Here is a 13,719-nt window from a genome sequence, read left to right on the forward strand (position 1 = left end):
TCACATTTTCTGATTCCTTGACTCTTTCTTTAAATTTGGAGTCATAAGGTCAAGCCCCTCTTAATGTCGATCCTAAGGTGCTTAGTCTAGTGTAAGCATCTTGACTTAAGTCATCGTATAACCAACATAACTCTTATACCCTAGTTTTTTTTGTAGATAAACATGCTAGATAGGGAGAACACACAGTCAAACACCTGCAGCTAACACATACTGTATCATGCACAATACATGCAAACAAGCTCAATATGAAGATAATATCTATAAATAAACCTCGAGAACAGATAACAATAGCTAATCTTGTTTTCTAACAAATTAGAGTGGCGCAGCGGAAGTATGGTGGGCTCTGATAGAGGAGAAAGATTTTAAAATTAATTGAAGTACATACAAATTAATGCTAACATATATTATCTACTTTGGCCCGTTATGCATCGTCGTCGTCAGCGTCGTCGTCAGCGTCACAGTTTTAAAATGTGTCTTGGTCATGTCATGTCTAGGAGTTGAAGAGGTTTATTGGATTGGATCGGGCTCGAATGGAAGATAATATCCATAAATCAACCTTGACTTCAAAATTTATAAACAAAACAATTTTACAAGTTCCTTATCAAAATTTTATATTTTAAGAGCATGTAAATATAAATTAATTCATACAAGATTCTTAATCCATGACTCCGAAGCTTAAGGAATGGTTGTCCACCACTAGTTACGTATGCTAGCCTCACATTTTAAAACGTTGACCATTTTACCTCCCCATTCAATGCCGAGTCTCACTATAAAAAATATCAGGTCTATAATGGGATTCAAACCCAAGCCTTTTCGGAACAGTACCTGAAACTGGAAACTTAGACTAGCTTTGTAATCTTGACTATTTTTTTATTTGTAACATATACAAATTACTTCTAGCATATATAATCCACTTTGGCCCGTTATGCATCGTCGTCACCTTCACGGTTTTAAAATGCATCTTGGTCATGTCTTGGAGTTGAAGAGGTTTATAGGATTCCTAGGCTAGCTAGGTTGCTTAACACAAGCTTTTGGTTCCAGGTTACTCTATTTTGACACCTTGACTCTTTCTTTAGTCCTGGAGTAATAGAGTCTATTTCCTCTTAACGTCGCCACGATCCTAAGGTGCTTAGTCTAGTGTATGCATCTTGACCTAAGTCATCGTATAACCAACCTAACTCTTACACCCCCAACTTTGTGTAGATAAACACGCTAGATAGGTTGAACACACTGTCAACCACCTGGAGCTAAAACATACTTTATCATGCACAATACAAGCAAACAAGCTCAACTGGAAGATAGTATCCATAAATCACCCTAGAGCATAGATCACAATAGCTCATCCTCTTTTCTAACAAATCAGAGTGGCGCAGCAGAAGCGTGGTGGGCCCATAACTCGTTATGCAACACAAGGAGCATAAGGATCATTAACTCTCAAACAAGTACCTTAGACCTGCTCGGCATATTTATTCACTTTGGCCCGTTATAGGTTTATTGCATTCCTAGCTACACGAGCTTTTGATTCCAGGTTACTCTATTTTGACTCCTCAACTCTTTCTTTAGTTCACTCTATTTCGTCATAAATCACCTTGGAGCACAGATCACAATAGCTCATCCTCCTTTCTATCAAATTAGAGTGGCAGCGGAAGCGTGGTGGGCCCATAACCCACAGGTCCCAGGATCGAAACCTGGCTCTAATAGAGAAGAAAGACTAAAAAGTGATACATATTGCCATTTGTTGCAACACAAGGAGCATAAGGATCATGAACTCTCAAACAATGTACTTTAGACCTACTCGGCCTATTTATTCACTTTCGCCCGTTATAGGTTTATTGCATTCCTAGCTACACGAGTTTTTGACTCCCCAACTCTTTCTTTAGTTCACTCTATTTCGTCATAAATCACCCTGGAGCACAGATCACAATAGCTCATCCTCCTTTCTAACAAATCAGAGTGGCGCAGCGGAAGCGTGGTGGGCCCATAACCCACAGGTCCCAGGATCGAAACCTGGCTCTGATAGAGAAGAAAGACTAAAAAATGATACATATTGACAGTCCTTGCAAAACAAGGATCATTAACTCTCAAACAAGTCCTTTAGACTTGCTTGGCCTATTTATTCGCTTTGGCCCGTTATGGGTTTATTGCATTCATAGCTACACGAGCTTTTGATTCCAGGTTACTCTAACCTAGCTCTAATGCAGAAGACAAGACATTAATATTGATAGATAAAACAGTTTTAGGTACTGATGCATCGTCGTCAGTCTCACGGTTTTAAATGCAACTTGATCATGTCTAGGAGTTGAAGAGGTTTATTGGATTCCTAGGCCAGCTAGGTTGCTTCACACAAGATTTTGGCTCCAGGTCACTCTATTCTGACTCTTCGTCTCTTTCTTTAGTTTTGGACTCATAGGGTCTAGACCCTCTTAATGTCGCCACGATCCTAAGGTGTTTAGTCTAGTGTACGCATCTTGACCTAAGTCATCGTATAACCAACCTAACTCTTACACCCTAGCTCTGTGCAAATAAACAAGCTAGATAGGGAGAACACACTGTCAAACACCAGGAGCTAACACATACTGTATCATGCACAATACAAGCAAACAAGCTCAACGGCAAGATAACATCCTTAAATCACCCTGGAGCACAGATCGCAATAGCTCATCCTCCTTTCTAACAAATTAGAGTGTCGCAGCGGAAGCGTGGTGGGCTTATAACCCACATGTCCCTAGATTGAAACCTGGCTCTAATACCGAAGAAAGACTTCAAAATTGATAGACAAAATTTGACACTTCAAAATTGATAGACAAAATTTGACTACTATCTTTTTCAAAAGACATCTATCTGAAAATATATATTATATTAGATAGGGCGGCGTTCCCAACCCCTTTTATCTAACGGAATAAAAATGTTCCCCACCCCTTCCCCTATTTCTAGTCTAAATTGAAATGCTTCACTGACGCTAAAATAGACATCATTACTTGTCATCCACCTTAACTAGGATGGTGATATTTTGTTTTCACTTTCGAATCATAAGTGTAAATAATCCATCTCAAAGTAAGATAGATATTCAATAATGGAGGCAACTCATCAACAACTCGCACAATCTTCCAATATTGCAAACGGAGAAAGCAACGAACTTGGATTAGCCATGTCCTCTATCAAAGAAAGCAAACGATTGCTCTATGAAGCATCATAGATCGAGTCCATTCAAAGCTTAAAGACACTAATTCAAAGCGACCCAAATATCATTCAAAGAGTTCTAATCTGCTCTTACAACATTGAGACTCCATTGCACGTCTCGGTTTTGCATCGCCACTTTGAACTCACTCGATTTCTTTTAAATCTCATGCCTGAACTTGCTGGAGAAGTTGATGCCCTGCAAAGGAAACCTCTCCACTTAGCTTCTAAAAATGGAACGATCGAGATTGTTCAACCTTTGCTGGAGAAGAACACAAGCACTTGCATGGTTTGTGATTTGAATGGATTGATTCCTCTCCACCATGCATTGATTAATAGAAGAATTGATATCATGCCACTATTGATCAATGCGAGCCCACAATCTTTTTGGATGAAGCTTCACAATGGTTAAACTATTCTTCATTTATGCGTAAAACACAACCGCTTGGACGCTCTTAAGTTGTTGATCATAATGATTGAAGATCCACGTAATTATGGGTTTCTGATCGAACGCGATGTGAATGAAAATACCATTTTTTATTTTTCTATGATGTTAAGAGATATTGAGGGTATGTTATCATAAAAATTTATATATAATTTTGTTATTAACTTTCTATTAATATATATTTTTTTTTTTTAACTTTTTTTTTTTTTTTTTGCATTCATTTTCATATTTCTAATTTTGAGCCAAACTTTAAAAAAAAATGAAAAAAATTAAAACTACTTTCATTAGTTTTTATTTAAATCTTTTGGTTGAATTTTGAATATATATAAACAAGTAAATAACATAAGAAAAAAAAAAAAAGAAAAAAAGCATAAAATTTAATGTGTTTTTAAAAAATTAATTTTTTTTCTCATAATTTTTAATGATTTTTTATTTTTCTAAAAGAAAAAAATCTTATTCGTGCAGATAGTAAGATATTTGTTGTCTATCCCGGGAATAAAAACCGGAAAAAAAATACTATGAATAATGAAGAACAATGGAATGACATAAGAAGTTTGTGGAGGAAGAACCTTGAATACAAAGGTGATTAGCTTCAAGAAGTGCAAGGTACAATGATGTTGGTAGCAACTGTGATCACAACCGTGGTTTTTCAAGGTGCAATCAACCCTCCTAGCGGTGTTTGACAACAAGACATTCCTTTCAACTCGAATATCACTATTCATCATTCTTTTCATAGTAGCAATACTTTGAAAACATTCATAGCGGGCATTGCAGTAATGGCCTACCCAACTTCATGCCAAGGAAATTATTACACCGCTTATTTGGTTACAAATTCTATCTCATTCTTTGCATCGGTATGTGTGATTATGTTTATTATAGGTCGATTGCCTTTGAAAAAATAGGATTTGTTCGTGGTTATTAACAGTAACCATGTGTGTTGCTATTGCCTCCTTATCACATAGTTACATACTCGGAGTTTGGCTCGTAAATGCCTCATTTAGGAATTCGTATGCTTTAGAATTAACGTTTACAATAGCATGGTACATTTTGTTAGCAAAGGTGGGAGTGGTTTCTCTTCGTTGTATTGTTATTCATTTCCTTCTTTTGGTGGTGAAGCTTCTCGTGTGGGCAGTAAAAAGGTTGTATCTTTGGCTTTGTGGCATTTAGAGAGATCCGATCACTTCAACCACAACTTAAATAAAGATCGATGGCTATACAAAAATTAGGTTAAGTTGTTTGTTTTATCTTACATTTTGGACATGGATTATTTGTCGTGGTGTGTTTATTCACTATGAGGAAAACGTATTTTATGTATGTTATCTTATTTAAATGTATGTGGTGTAAAATAACTCGAATGGGGTTTGCGATAAGTAAGAATTTTATTTGGATCTTTGAGGCGAGCACGACCCAATTTTTGAGGCTTCGAGTAATCAGATAGCGATGAAAAGAAGAAAATGAAAATGAATAAAATAAAACAAACAATTAACTGTAAAATTGTGCGCGATTTAATATGAAACATTAGATATTGTTCTAGTTATTACAAATGGAGAATGGGCGCAAGAAAACCAATACAAACAACAACCCAAAAGAAATACAAAATAATATTGACGCCCCGGGTCGACACCCCTCTATGATAGTGCAACTCTCTAGCACCTCTCCACCTTGATTGGTACCTAAAAAAGAAAGGAGAAAATGGGTGAGTATAAAACACTTAGTAAGCAGTCTACCTGTAAGCTCTCATCGGATCCTTAACCTAATATGTATCCACGGGCTTGTCGTAGGGTTCTAAGAAGTTTGCCACTAGTTCAGGTATTCCCTGAATGTTACATCACACCACAATGGCGTCTACCATGAGCTAATCTATTTGTTTAGTCCCTTGTCTCCTCTTAGAGTAAGTTTCCTCCACACAGAATAGTAGCTCCATAATATACTACTATGTAGTATCTCATCTACTCTCAGGCAGGTTGTTCTACATACAATAATATATCCTCAATCAACTACCTATGTAGTCCCTCATCCACTCTCAAGCTAGGTTTCCATACACTCGATAGTGATTTCTCATGTTATCTACTTATATAGTCCCTCGTCCCTCTCTAGGTAGGTTATCGTACATACAATAGCAATTCATAAAGTCACCCACTTATGTAGTCCCTTGTCCTCTCTCAGGTGGGTAATCATACATACAGTGGTAGCTCCTTATATCATCTACTCTCGTAGTACCTCGTCCCCTATCAAGGCCGATTATGCTCTACAACTAATAGTGCGTCTTCAGGTTATTAGGGCATGTTATATTCTACATATAGTGACTCTCCAAATAGTTTCGTTCGCGTTACTATCAGTCTTATGTGTTCTCCTAGTTCACCTTGGTGCCCAATGGATATATTAGGTCCTAGGACGTCTAGGTGGATTAGGTCACAACAAACATTTTCAAGTCGCTCGAAGGTAGCATCTCGTGGCTAAGCCAAATCTTGAGGTACACCTAGGTCTCTAATTGCCACTCACGATCCTACAGTGGTCAATGTACTGAAAATGTATTAACCTAAGATGTTGCATAACCACTCTTGTTCTACTGCTCTCCTGACTCTGATTCATGCACCTAGGTTCTACTGCTCTATTGATCACCTAGTGCATAGAAATCATGATCTAAACGTCCATGTCGTTTACTAAGGGGATAATCCTATCGATCAAGTAAGCATAGGTAATTCATACATACATTTACCTGAATCTAGCATACAATTTAATCCTATAGCTCAAACATGCTCTAACACGTGGAGCACAGATCCCAAAATTTTTGGTCCTTCATTCTGGTGCACCAGAAAGCATTTAATAGACATGCATTCTCATAAAGGGCATTTATGTAATTTTTCTTCACAAACATGCACACCTATTCAGATTTTGCTCATTTAAATTCTAAAGATGCATATTCTAACCACCTAAGTTAAGATAAGCTGCATGCTAGAAGGTCTAGTCCTAATGATTCCTACCTGTATTACTTGGCTACAATTTAATTAGGATTAGTATAAAAGTTTGGACAAAAATCAATCGAACAGAGGTTGAACAAATAAAAAAAGACATTGCACAAGCAACTCACGCGCCTCACGCCCGGGTGTCACATGCCTGCAGGGGCTGAGAAGATGTGCCTCAAGGACGCCACGTGTAAGCGGCTGATTGGTAGGCTCGAATCAGACAGTGAGCGATTGAATCCTGCGGCAAATGAATTTTCCTTGGTTTTTCCTCTGTTGACACATGGGTCGATCAAGCGAGTCAAGTATGCAGTACAAGTTGGCTTGCTACGCATCACCTCTTCGTCCAGCATCATTGCTCCACCCGCAATGTACCACGTGTCGACTTGTGTGTCAGCCGGGACTCTCCAAGTATTGAGCGACACACGTCCTACCTTGTTTCGCTTGCACAATCACGATTTCAAGGTTCTGATGAGTTTTTTAACTTTTTAAATTTTTATATCTTTTCCTAAACAATCTATCAATATTTGATTTCTTCCCGAAGTTCTAGAGTTATATTCCATTACATGAAGATATTTTTCTTGAAATTTTTAATCAAATATACGCAAAGTTATTCAAGATCAAAGTTGCCTAAAATCAACTTTCTTACCGTTCTTGGAGGCATCCCAAAACTCCTACTTCCAACGTGATTGGACTTCAAATTCCTTCGCAATAAGTGTGCGAAATTACTTCAAGATGACATACTAAAATTACAGAGGCAATTTCCTTAATATGCACACGAATTTTGAGAAGAATTTAGACCTAAAAACTCATACAACTCATATTTGTTCTTTCTAGGTTGGTGGCGAAATCGAACAAATCTAGCACCCCTAGCCTACTTTGAGTTTATTGTGAAGGACTCTAATCAAGTCAGCCTCCTCTCGCCTAATTGAACAATTTTTTTTTTTTTCCTTTTGTTTTTGCATGTGATTAGTCTAGGGCCTCCTCAAACTCTTAAAAAATAGTATGACTGGCAGCCGATATTGTCCGTTGGCAAACCGTCGAGTGTCTGGCTCTGATACCATTTATAGTAGCTCAAACCCACTGCCATCAGATATAGTCTGCTTTGGCACATTACGTATACCCGTTAGTCTCGTGGTTTTAAAATGTGTCTGCAAGGAAGAGGTTTCCACCTTGTAAAAAATGTTTCATTCCCCTATTCAACCGACATGAGATCTCACATAAAAATACTATTTATTAGACATTAATACAATCTACAGAGTTAGATTATATGATCTTCACCCTCACAATTGTTCAAATATGTAAGTTTTTTTTTTTCTTTTTTAGTTAAATGATGTTCATTTTAGTTATTAAGAAGTTTAAATTAAATGTTTTTACACTTATAAAGGATTTAACTAATAAAAAGAACATAAATCTAAAAAAGCCACTTGCACTCAACTTATCACAATTGCCTTTTCTTGGCAGCACATTTGGCGATTGTGCGGCACTCACTCTCAACACTGAGTGAATCAAGCCAACTTCGGATCATGTTGCCTACAGTTGGGCAACGTATATTCAAGCCTCGGGTCCTGATTTAAAAATAAAATTTTAGAAAACAGGGGAGAGAGGTTTTGAAAAAAGAGTTTTGAAAGCAAGAATGAGAGAGATTGAAAGTAGTATTATATAGCATGTAAGCAAAAAGACAACAACAACCGTTTAACCCGTATATAACTTTTCAGATATGCAGAATTTTACAACTAGACATATTCCCCTATAGTACATTTTGAGGCATTTCATGTTTACCACGAGTAGCGATGATTTCGCCAAAACGTCTACTCTTAAAGAAACAAGAAGGAAATAATACAACATGAAAGCAGTAAAAGATAGCGGTAAACTAGTACAAGGCAAGGGTTTCGGTGTGTAACGGGCATGCGGTCATAGGCAACATGTCTTAGACAAGCAAGACCGTGACACAACGCGTAGATTGAAAGTCTAATTTATAACATAACCTTTAATATTAATAATACATAATCAATGTTCTACACAAAATGGATAAAATAATGCTACGAAAGATTCTTTTGTTGAATTTCTTATTTTCTTAGACCTTTTCAAAGTCTAGTCTAGATTTTAAATATTCCAAAGTAGAACATATTAATTACAATTCAATTGATTATGCAACGAATATGAACATAATTATAAAAATATACTTGCATGCAAAACGTGATTTGGAAGATTAATTTATAATATGATATTTAATATTAATTATACATAACCCATATAATACTCAAAATGGATAGAATAATGTACAGAAAAATGATTTCTGGTTGGTTTTTCATTTTCATGATCTTTTCAAAGTCTCTTATATGTATTGTTTACGTGGGAGAGGAAACGTTTAGAATTAAACCATGGTTGAAATTTAGAATTAAAAATAAATATTAAACTAGAGTTGTAATTAGTTAGTTAATTAATTGGCACGAACATGCATCACTTCTTCGAACATGCATCACTTTCCTTGGGCGCGTCATCAAGTGTTGAGACATCAAAATGGATAGCGATAAGATTAATGCTATCCAGGATTAGAGAGTCCCCACTTTAGTGACCGAACGATCCTTTTTGGGATTAGCAAACTAATATAGGTAGTTCGTTGAAGGGTTTTCACAATAATCCGCCCCATTAACAGAACTTTTGAACAAAAACCAATCTTGGTTGTGGTCAAAAGAGTGTCAAAAGAACTTCAAAGATCTAAAGACAACCATGACGAGGGATCTTGTCCTTGGTTTGGCAGACGTCTCTAAGCCTTTTGAAGTATTGATCGATTCATCTGACTTTGTCCTTGGGGGTGTCCTTTTTGAGGAACGCCATTGTATCGCCTATGAAAGCAAGAAGCTCAATAATGCGGAAAGGAAATACACTTTCTCCAGAAAAGAAATGTTTGTAGGCAATATATCTTGGGATCCAACTTCGTAGTGAGGACAAACAACAGTGTCATTTGCCACTTCTTCGATCAATCAAAGTTGATGTCATAGCAAGAATTATTAAATGAGTTCGAGTTCAAGTTCGAACATAAAATAGGAAAGAGTAACTAAGTGGCCGATGCATTGAGTCGAAAGGGCGAACATGTAGCCCAGAGAATGCTAACCCACATTCAGTCAAGTAAGATTAGTGGGTTGATGCGCAACATCATAAGGGAACACCTATATCAAAGCTATTGTTGATCCTAGCCAACAGGGTTAGAAAAGTCAGAAGACTTGTACGGAGCATTTGAGAATTCCAAGTCCAATGGAAAAATCTTCCTATAGATGAAATTAGTTGGGAACGCACCAAAGATCTGAACTCTGCCGCGATCCACATTGAAGATTTCAAACATAGACGGTTGACAAGGACGTCAACCATTTAAGTGGGGGAGGTGTCATTGTCATGCTTGTCTAGAACATGTTGTCCATACCGCATGGCCATGACATGTCAAGCCCTTTATCTTCTTTTATGTCGTATTGCTTTGCTCTTGTATTTTTTTTGTTTGTAGTATCCAACGAAATCATGTCAAGTTTTCTAGAACCTATTCTTAGAACGAAAGGGCCTGATTAACATCATGGCGAGTATAAATGTCATATATACAAGTCAAACCTCCCTTTTCCTCGCCCGTAGCTTACTTTGAACATGTTTATAAATCATGCATACATGATCTGGTCAAAAACATATTCACATTATAGGCTTCCTTTAACTAGTTCTAGTTTGAAATTTATCTAAGGACACTTCGTCGGCAACTAATCCGTATGAACTGTATACCTCTCGGACTAGTACATAAAACTAGCGCCTTAGACCAACTCGGCCATCCTTATTAAGATCACACTTACAACGAACACACTCGATCTAGATAAACACAAAGAATAGGAGAGAGAAAATGCAAGGAGAACTCTGGCTAAAGGGATTTGTATTGATGACTTCAAGCATGTACATCAAGAGAGAATACAGAAAATAGAAAGTTCCATTTTCAAAGCTACGGGATATATATATTGTTCAGTTTACTATATATAGTTTTACCAGATTTAACCATCTACTATATATAGCTATACCAGATATAGCTTTACCAAATATAGCTTTACCGGATATAGCCGTTGACCAAGCTATAAATAAGAGAGCTCCATGACCTAACAATTCTCCCACTTGGAGACTGATCCAGTCAACCAAGAATTTCATTCTCAAACGATCACTACACCATACCAATTAAGGCTTTGCATAACCTTAATTTTCCAACATCAACACATTTTGTCAACATGTCTGCTGGATTCTTTGCACCCTCTATCTTCTCCAAACACATATCGCCTTCTTCCACTAACCTGCGAGTGAAATGATATCGCGTGTTTTGTCCTTGAGTGATAGACTGGGTTTTTCACCAACTGTATGACACTCTGACTATCTATATAAAGGATCTTCTTGCACTGCACCATAACACAACTCTCACAAAGACCCATATCAACAGATTTTAAGCCTTCCAAAGCTCCTTTCACAGTCAGCATGTTCATTCCTTTGACGCTCATATGTCCAAGTCTATTGTGCCATAGACTTGAATTGGAAGAACTCTACGCAGCAGCAGTCATGTTTATACACTCTGAAGTAGTGTATAGGGTTCTAGATTTTGTGTCACGTGCAACAACCATGGCACCCTTCACAATCTTCCACGAACTCTTTCCAAACTCTCCTACATAGCATGTGCTATCCAACTGACCAATAGAGATCAGGTTCTTCTTGAGGCCAGGAATGTATCTGACATCTTGTAATGTCCACTGATTTCCTGCCGGAGTTTTTATGCAGACATCTCATTTTCCTTTAATCTCCAAATCTTTGTTGTCGACAAGATACACCTTCTCGTAATTTCCAAACATGATATTCCGGAACAACTCTTTATTTGGAGACGAATGAAAAGATGCACCTGAATCCAAAATCAAGGATTCAATCGAACTGTCCACACTGAGGATTAGAGCATCCCCAATGTCGTCTGCTGAATTTATAAAATCATCATCATCTCCAGATTTATGATTCTGCTTCCTCTTTGGTCTTGTACAATCTGTCCGAAAATGACCTTTTTCTCCACAATTCCAACACGTTACGTTTGGTCTATTTGGAGATTCTTCTCGGTTCTTTAATTTTGATCGCCCTTTGTTTGGGCCCTAAAGTTTACTTCTTCCCCGTTGGTCAACACTTAGAGCACTACCAGATGCATTTCCAATTTTTCGTCTGCGAATACTTTCGCTGAGAACTACATCTCGAATTTCATCAAACTTCAGTTTATCAGATCCTCGCGAACTGCTGATTGCGGCAACAACAGTATCCCACGACTCGAGTAAAGATGACATCAAAATCAATGCTTTAATTTCATCCTCGAAATTAATTTCCACCGAACTCAGTTGACTTACGATCATATTGAATTCATTTATATGATCAACAACAGATCCACCTTCAGACATCAGTAGATTGAACAATCTCCACATCAAATACACCTTGTTCATAGCCGACGATTTTTCGTACATATTCGACAGCGCCTTCAACAGATCTGACGTTGTCTTCTCCTTGATGATATTGAACGTCACGTTTCTGGATAGCGTCAACCGGATCAGCCCTAAGGCTTGTTGATCCTTGAGCTTCCACTGCTCCGTGGTCATGGTATCCGACATCACCCCCAACAAGGGTTCGTGAAGACCTTTCTGATACAGATAATTTTCAATTTGCATTTTCGAGAAACCGAAATCGGATCCATTGAACTTCTCAATTCCAATCTTTGAACTTTCCATCTTCACAGATCGTGGTGACTTCTGCCTAGCTCTGATACCAGTTGTTAGGATCGCACTTACAACACACACACTCGATCTAGATGAACGCAAAGAACAGGAGAGAGAAAATGCAAGGAGAACTCTAGCTAAAGGGATTTGTATTGATGACTTCAAGTATGTACAACAAGAGAGAATACAAAGAATAGAAAGTTCCATTTTCAAAGCTCTACTGGACCGGATATATATATAGTTCAGTTTACTATATATAGCTTTACCAGATTTAACCATCTACTATATATAGCTATACCGGATACAACTTTACCAAATATAGCTTTACCGGATATAGCCGTTGACCAAGCTATAAATAAGAGAGCAGACTCCATAACCTAACAAACTTGACTATCTGTTTCTATTTTATTTTGTAACAACTCAAGCTCGCCGCTAGACAATATTGTTCGTTTGGGCCTGTTACGTATTGCTGTCAACTTCATGACTTTAAAAGAAACATCTTGGTCACATCTAGGAGATGAGGAGGTCTATTGGATTTCTAGGCCAGTTAGGTGGCTTAATTTCGTCTTCTAGCTCCAGGTTACTCTATTCTGACTCCACGAAGATCTTTAGTCTGGGAGCACTAGGGTCTAAACCCTCTAACCGTTGCTCACGATTCTAACGTGCTCAGGCTACTAGAGGCATCCTGATCTTGGTCATGGTCTAGCCAACCTAACTCTAACACCCTAGCTCGGTGTAGCTAAACATACTCCACAGGGAGAACACATAGTCAAATACTTGGAGCTAACAAATACTATATCATCCACAATACCTGGAGCTAACAAATATTGTATAAACATGAGTACATTTGAATTCCGTCCTTCGAATTTGCTCCAAGTATCGCCGCTAGTTGTTTCCTATTAGAAAGTTCATCTCGTTTCGTTAATAACTCAAATTTCTTATTGCCTTAAACAATATAAATTTTAGCTTTGGGATGGTTCGAGATAGTGGAATTTGATGAAAACCTCTATATCGAGCCAAAAACCCACATTCTGAGCAGTCAGAACCGCCAAAGCCGAGCCGAATCAACTTAGTTGCATAAGTCGAAGGAGCCATTGATTGTAGAAGCAACATGTTTCGCTAGTGGGAGGTGACACATGTGCAGGTAGCCATTCTTTCCTTCCTCTCTATTTTCACTCTTTTCTCTCTTGCAGGTTGATATGTGAGGAGCGTGTGAAGGTTTTGACGTATCGTGGGCATCAGGGGAAAGCGTGTACAAGGAGGGTGTGAGAATTCCGGCGCCTCGCTAGAATTCTCCTGCCTTTTCTGGCAACCGAGTATTTTTTTTTTTTTTTTTGTGATCTTTACGGTAAATACTAAATAACTATGCAGAGTAAAT

At 37.7% G+C, this 13,719-nt stretch overlaps 1 non-coding gene across 1 annotated transcript; it reads left to right on the forward strand.

The window, feature by feature from the left end:
- The first annotated feature begins 1,947 nt into the window (after positions 1 to 1,947).
- Positions 1,948 to 2,019, forward strand: TRNAM-CAU (transfer RNA methionine (anticodon CAU)). The gene has a single exon. It is a non-coding gene; the product is annotated as a tRNA-Met (tRNA).
- The last annotated feature ends 11,700 nt before the right edge of the window (positions 2,020 to 13,719 follow it).

The sequence above is a fragment of the Cucurbita pepo genome, chromosome 6, assembly GCF_057944985.1.
Source record: "Cucurbita pepo subsp. pepo isolate OVF chromosome 6, ASM5794498v1, whole genome shotgun sequence".
In the NCBI taxonomy this organism is placed as follows: domain Eukaryota; kingdom Viridiplantae; phylum Streptophyta; class Magnoliopsida; order Cucurbitales; family Cucurbitaceae; genus Cucurbita; species Cucurbita pepo.